The following is a 7737-nucleotide window of genomic DNA, read 5'->3' on the forward strand; positions in this document are numbered from 1 at the left end:
AACCTCCATCTTTACACTACTGCCATGCCACCATGTCACATTCCATTATCATACTGTCACCTGTCAGCCACTCTTCAAACCGTATCACTGTTACCAAGTTACAGGACAATTCCAAGCATTGTTTGGAATTTTTTGTGCACTTTTAAGGTTTTATTTTGACTCTCGCTTGTACCACCCCTCATATTATCCTCTTGCTTGAAGATAACTCTGCTCAAAGGTCTTAATCCAAAGTATTTCAAAGTTGTTCTTGAAGGTTCACATAACCACTTTTTGTACATGCAAAATAATCTAACAGTTATTTTTTTGTGTTTTTTGTATATAACAGTTGGGCTGAAAAGTTCGTAGGCTAACATAGTAAAAAATATTTTTTTGACAAAATTCGATTTTATTATTCAATATAGTTGCCTTCGAGGGTGATACAACGATTATAGCGGTCATACAATTTTTCGATGCCATTTTTATAGTACGATTTCTCTTTAGCCTCAAAATAGGCCTCAGTTTCGGCGATTACCTCTTCATCAGTGCTAAATTTCTTTCCAGCGAGCATTCTTTTAAGGTCTGCAAACAGGAAAAAGTCACTGGGGGCCAGATCTGGAGAATATGGTGGATGGGGAAGCAATTTTATTACGGTTGAATATCGCTAAACATTGCTCCGAATCATCAAAACGTTGTTGCTTTTGATCGATTGTGAGCACGCGCGGCACCCATTTTGCACACAGCTTTCGCATGTTCAAATATTCATGCACAATATGTCCAACACGTTCCGTTGATATTTTTAAAGTCTCTGCTATCTCGATCAACTTCACTTTACGATCATTTAAAATTATTTTGTGGACTTTTTTGATGTTTTCGTCGGTAACAGCCTCTTTGGGGCGTCCACTGCATGCATCGTCTTCGATGCTCATTTCGCCTCGTTTAAATTTAGCAAACCACTTCTCAACGGTTGATTTTCCTGGTGCAGAGTCCGAATAATGTTTATCAAGCCAAGCCTTGGCTTCAACAGTATTTTTTTTCGCCAAAAAGCAATGCTTTATTAACACACAAAATTCTTTTTTTATCCATTTTTTCACAATAACAAAAGCTGCTTCACTCACAATGCTATATCTCACGAACTAATTATCCGGCAGCTGTGCATGTATCTTTTGAAGGTTAGTACTAAGTAAAAATCACATGGATTTAATTCTAGTAACGCCATCTATGAGTCAGCCTACGAACTTTTCAGCCCAACTGTTATACCTTAGTGTAGCTTGTGAAAGTTCTGGGAAACCAGAACAAAACGTCGCAGATAAAATCAATAAAAACCATTAAAAATAACTGTTAGATTATTTTGCAAGTATTTCAAAGAAAAGAGATTCCATTGTTACATCCATAGGAGAAAACAGAGAAAGCAGCAAAGTTAAGAATGTGACAAACTAACACAGGTTAATTAAGACCACTAAAATGGAATGAGTCTCGGTTGATCTACATGTTCAGTCAAGTTTCTATGCACAATTCTTACCTGACATGTTCTGTCCGCAGTCATAACTAGACTAACTCAAAATATGTATCAACGACCGCAAAAGGGTCAAATTTGTTGCAAATTCCCATTCACGGTCTATTTATTATTGTACAAGAAATTGTACTTGCCGAACACTAAATGATACGATTAAGTAATGATTGAAATACGTATATTTAACAAATATCCATTTTATTAAACAATTCGACAACATTGTTTTACTCATTTTTATGAATGTATTTAGCCAAAAATGGCAAAAATGTTCTGTAAAATACAGGGTGGTACATGAAAAAGCACCACCGCCTCCACTCCGACAGTTGTTATTTGCATGCACATTCAAATAAGTCCCAAGAAATCAACAAGAAAATTGGCACAGCAGGTTTGTATTAGCAGACCAACATGGTAATGCATACTGAAATAACTGCATGTGGAGGCTTACCATGTAACAGCTGTGCAGCAATGGAAATAAAGGTAAACATTTGGCTTACTGTCAGTGGTTTCTAACAGCAATTGCAGCCAGACTTTTGAGACCTTTGTTCTTTATGAGGTATGAAGCATGGTTCCATTTGTCATGACACACTGATTTGCAAAACACACTTAACAATGCGAGACATTTTTCTGTGGAGTCATTTAAAGAGTTGTGTGTATGAGACAAATCCGTGGACTCAAATAATGAACTAATGTTGAACATTAATGTTATGTAGAGAATCAATTCCATGACTTTACAGTGTGTGCACAACATGCCGAGACGGGCAGACATATACTGATGAACAAGGGGAGATCAATTTCAGCATCATCTGTGAAGGTGAGTGCCAAACATGATCATTTTCCTCTTCAGAATGTAATGGGAGTTGTCTCGGTGGAGGCAGGCTACTTTTTTGTGTCACGCTGTGTATATTTATTTATTTATTTCCAGTTTCAGATACAGCACTTTTAAGGCCATTTTACACTGAAAACTCTAACGAATAACAAGAACAAGACAAGGTGGTTTAAGGTAAAAACTAGAAAGGTTAAATATAAACATAAAGCATAAACAAGGAAACAAAGATTTACATATTCATTTTTAGGGAAGATCGGAAAATACTTTCAGGGGCAAAAATGTCTGTTTGTGGGTAGTTTATTGTAGAACTGGGGTAGCCTGTGGAATAGAGCGTGCTGTATAAGGAAAACCCTAGCGGTGGAGGTGTGGAACAATTCAGTGTTTCGGGTCGATCGAGAGGAAACTCTGAAGTTGAATTCTGGAAGCAGAAATTCAGATCTTAATTTTCCATTGATGATTTTATAGAAAAATTTCATATCGGTCATATCACGTCGGGTCTGCAGTAACTGGATGTTCAAAGTAGTCAGGATGTCAGATTTCTGAAGATGCCGCAGAGAAGGAATTCTATGACGAACAATGGCGGTAAAGAAGCTGAGGACGGAATCCATACTGGAAAGATTTGTATTGGAAGCCATGGCCCAGACTGGAGAGCAGTATTCAAGAATCGGAGAAATGAATGATTTGAAAAACAGGCTAAGAGAAGTTGGAGTATCAATTTCAGTGAATCTGTAGAGGAGGCCTAAGAGGCGCATTGCACTTTTATTTGTAGCTGCGATGTGTTCCTTAAAGTTCAGTTTTTCATCTATGATAACACCTAGATCTTTTTGAGTCGCAATTGTTGTAATATAATTGTTTTCAAGAACAAAATGAGAATGTATTTTGTTCTTTTTTAAAGAGACTGTGAGGGAGGAACATTTCTGCAGGTTAAGTTGTAGATTCCACTGCTTACACCATGTGACAAGTTCGGAAAGAACATTCTGGGGAATCACAGCATCTTGCGTGGTTGAGATTTCTTTGAAAAGTTTACAGTCGTCAGCAAACATGAGTATATTGACAGGAAATGAGGAAAGTCTTTGAGGGAGATCGTCCATGTATAGGATGAACAAGAGAGGGCCCAAGACGCTCCCTTGTGGCACCCCAGACAAGACAGGAAGAAAATCAGAAGAGATGCCTGAAAGAGTGACACGCTGTGTATGTGAGTGTAGATAATCCTGGATTAAGGAGAGAAATATGCCATGTATGTTAAATCTAGTTCATAATTTGTGAATAAGAAGAGCATGGTTTATTTTGTCAAAGGCTTTTGAAATATCCAAGTATATCACATCTAGCTGGGAATTTTTGGAAATAGCTCTAGTGGCATGTCAAAGGAGAACTGAAAGATTAGTCAAGCAAGAGCTACCAGGAAGAAAACTGTGTTGGACAGTACTGATATGCGGAGATGTAAATCTGAATAATCTCTCCTTAATGATTTTTTCACAGATTATAGACATAGAGGTGACAGGAGTGATATTGGTCTGTATGATGTAGCACTATTTTTATCTCCAGATTTGTGAATGGGTACAACGTTGGCTTTCTTGAACATCCGAGGAAACACGCCTTCAGAGAAGCACCTATTTAGCAAGAGAGAGGATGAGCCAAGAAGTCAGCAGTGTTACGGAGGAAAATTGTGGGAATTTCATCTGGTCCTAAAGAGCGGTGTATGGGTAACGAGGCAAGGAGAGATTTAACTTCTTGAGAAGAGGTTTTGATAGTGGATAAAGAGTGTGAACAGATCGACTGCATGTCGGGGAGCGAGTTGGTTGTAGCATGCGAGGTGAAGTTTTCGTGAAAGAAACTGTTAAATAAGTGCACTCTTTTATTTCCACAGGCTGTTTCCTATTTGTACTTGATTTCCATGGGGATGCGTGATTTTTGCTTTCTTGAATTTAGCAATGTAAAGAATTGGATTGGTAAGGCACTGTGCTGTTACGTTGTCTACGTAGTCCTTGTATTTCTTCCTAAGTAAATACTTGGAGTGACGTCTGATGCTACAGGTTTGTTGTGTATGCACATTGGGGCTATGTTTCCACAGATTCCAGGCTTCCTTTTTGTTTTTTAACACCAGGAGTACTTCATTGTCAAACCACGCTGGATATTTTGTAGATTTCGGTTTCCTGGTCGGCAAAAAGTCGTTAATCACGGCATGAAGTACGTCCACAAACATCTCCACTGATTTGTTGACGTCATCATCCTGCACCAGACACCAAGGGTAGAAATGAAGAGCTCGTCGAATGTCCTCCCAGGGTGCATTCCGCCACAGGCGATAAGGCTGCTCTTGCGGTTGAGACTTTCTCTTCTCCACGGGGGGTAGGTACACAAGGACATCTAGCGAGTCGTGGTCCGATGGTAATGTTTTTTCCGGGGTTATTTCTGGATCAGGCAGTGTTGCCAGGACATAGTCTAAGTTGCTATCACCGCGTGTCTTATGCATGTTGAATTGCTTCAGACCAATACCATTCACGAATGTGTCCATGAACCATTGGTCAGTCGGGCAGTTTGCAGTACCAGACGTGGGAGTGTTCCAATCGATTGAAAGGTTCAAGTCGCCAAAAAGCATTACGTCACCACACATTAAGGTTGCCAAGACTGAATCCCTGCAGGCTTCCAGAATTTGCATGGGAGAGTTTCTGTTCGGTCGATAATACGAGCCAATTAAAATTTTCCTACCTTTTTCCATGTTAAGTTCAACCCACACGATTTCACAATCACGGTTCAGATCATTTCGAATTTTGCTTTTCCACTTCAGATTTGCGCACACCATGACACACCCTCCCCTTCCAACAGACCGATCCTTTCGGAAAATATTGAAGTGACTCGCAAAAGGCAGTTCATTGTCTGGAACAGTATCGTTCAGCCAGGTCTTCGTAAAAACCAAGCAATCATAGTTCAACAGCTCCGTCAGATGAATAGTGCAGTCTGTGAGTGTATTTTTTATGCTTTGAGCATTTTGGTAGTAAACTGAGAGGGAGGTAGCGTTCTGTTGGATGGACCCGGGATTCAGATGGACGTCACCACACAGGAGCGCGAGGCACAGGAAGTGACAGTAGCTGGCGAGGGTTGTTGACTTACCTCGAGGGTGCAGGTCCCGTTGTACCGGCAGCCGAGGCATGGCTGCAGAGAGCTCGGGAACGATTTGAATGGCTGGAACAAAGTAACTTCTGTAACCAAGTATCCAGTTGGTGATTACAGGATCCCTAGCCCACAATGACGAGGCAGGGTGTAACTTCACAGTCTCATGACGTTGTTTTTCTTGTATGTACGCATTGCCTGCATGATAGAATTATTTTCCTGTAGTTTACGGTTATTGCAAGCATAAGAAAACAGTTTTTTCTTTGTGACGTTTCAGGAGAACACACGCTCCTTTCATCAGACATTTATTTTCATTTTGACTAAAGATACAGTTATAACAATGGTTAGTAATTTTTAAACAAAAAGAATCTGTTATATAATGGATGTTGTCAATGTTACATTGTTGTAATATAGCAACTTAACTGTGAAAAAAGCAGTCTATTTTTTTTTTTTTTTTAAATTATGAATCCCAAATATCATCAGGTAATTCAAATTCATCATTGTTTTCACAAAGTCTCTTGATGTTTTCTGTTACATTAAATTTTAAAGATGGTGGCTTACTCCATTTGTGAAAAAGAAAACTCCACACTGGATCTATGTTACCATTTTCATTATTTAATTTATTCCAGTGTTCTTCTGCAATGAACGAGGCTTCCCAGACATTCAACTCTGTGTTTCCCGTTAATCTTTTTAAAACCCTTCTCTTTTTAATCAAATGCTTCTCTTCGATGATATGTGTTGACAAACCTGTTCTTGGGTTTAGATTTATAATGTCCAAATCGTGTTCGTGCCATCTTATTGCCATTTTCCTTGCTGTTTGTCCCACATAATTTTTTGAACATGAACAACTTATATTATATATTCCTGTGCTTTCCACATCTGGTAGAGAGTTTCTCATTTTGAATTCATTAAATGTACATTCCAAACTTCTTGGTGATTTAAAAACAATTTTGAAATTAAAACTTCTAAAAATTTTTGCAATTTTATGTGAGAATCCCTTGTGGAATGGAATGCACACAAATTTCTTTTCAACAGATTTTTCATCTTTGTTGCAAGTTGCAAGTTGCAAGAAAACTAAAAAATTGTTTAAAAATTACTAACCATTGTTATAACTGTATCTTTAGTCAAAATGAAAATAAATGTCTGATGAAAGGAGCGTGTGTTCTCCTGAAACGTCACAAAGAAAAAACTGTTTTCTTATGCTTGCAATAACCGTAAACTACAGGAAAATAATTCTCATGACGTTGAAATACACAAATTTGCACAAAACACTACAAGAACACAGGCTAAACTTGAGGAGCGAAGAAACGTACTCCTTCTACCATCCGCCATCTTGATCATATTAGGGATGGGACGATATGAAATTTTGGCAGATACCAATAAAGTACCGATATAAAATTTACCGATAACCGATATTCTACCGATCCGATATAAAATTAGAAATGGTCCTGGAAGAACCTGAAAGGTTCATTGACCCCCTTAAAAAATGTGCGTTTCAAAGTGACTGCAGTGCAAGAGAAATTGCATATTTAGACATTTACTTTTTAAAAAAGTAGGACATGGGAGATTATCCATAAAAATTACAACAAAAATGGCAGAATTTTGCACTAAACTATCAGATATTTAGCGATATATCGGATCGGTAAAATAACCGGTAATTTTAACGATATGCCTATATCGGCCGATACCGATAAGTACCGTAATCGGTCCCACCCCTAGTATATATATTTTTCATGAACATAAAAAACAACATATTTTTGTAACAAATTCATTGACCAACTGCTAAGGTTTTTAATACATTACAAATTCTATTAATGGTATTATCTATGTTTTTTATAAGTGAAAAACAAGGTTTATATCTTTCATACTCTCTCCAACTGACTGGGATACAGCTTGCCGTTCACTTTTACTTGTCTCCCTGCACACCAAAATACCTTATTTGTAAGTTGTTAATTTCAACAATTTTGGCTGATATACCAACCTACTTATGTAGCAGAATTACATCAAAATGCTGAACACAGCACAACACTTACGACACACATAGAGTAAATAACCTGATTTGTGCATTGCTTAATGGGAAACGTTCTCCACTCTACCTCTCCCCTCCATGCATGAGTAAGGTGTACAGGAAATGTGACAGCACAGGTTATTTTTGTTGGTGATCCCACTTTAAATTTCAGTTTTGACGACTAGATTTGATGCATCACAAGCCATGTGGCACCCGAGTGTCACATTCCAGTTTCAAACACTAATCGGGACTTTTTGCACAAGAATCTGGCATGTAAGCAAAGCATTTTACATTAAATTGAATAAA

Source organism: Lepisma saccharinum, chromosome 30 (genome assembly GCF_977018435.1).
Source record: "Lepisma saccharinum chromosome 30, izLepSacc3.1, whole genome shotgun sequence".
Taxonomy (NCBI): Eukaryota; Metazoa; Arthropoda; class Insecta; order Zygentoma; family Lepismatidae; genus Lepisma; species Lepisma saccharinum.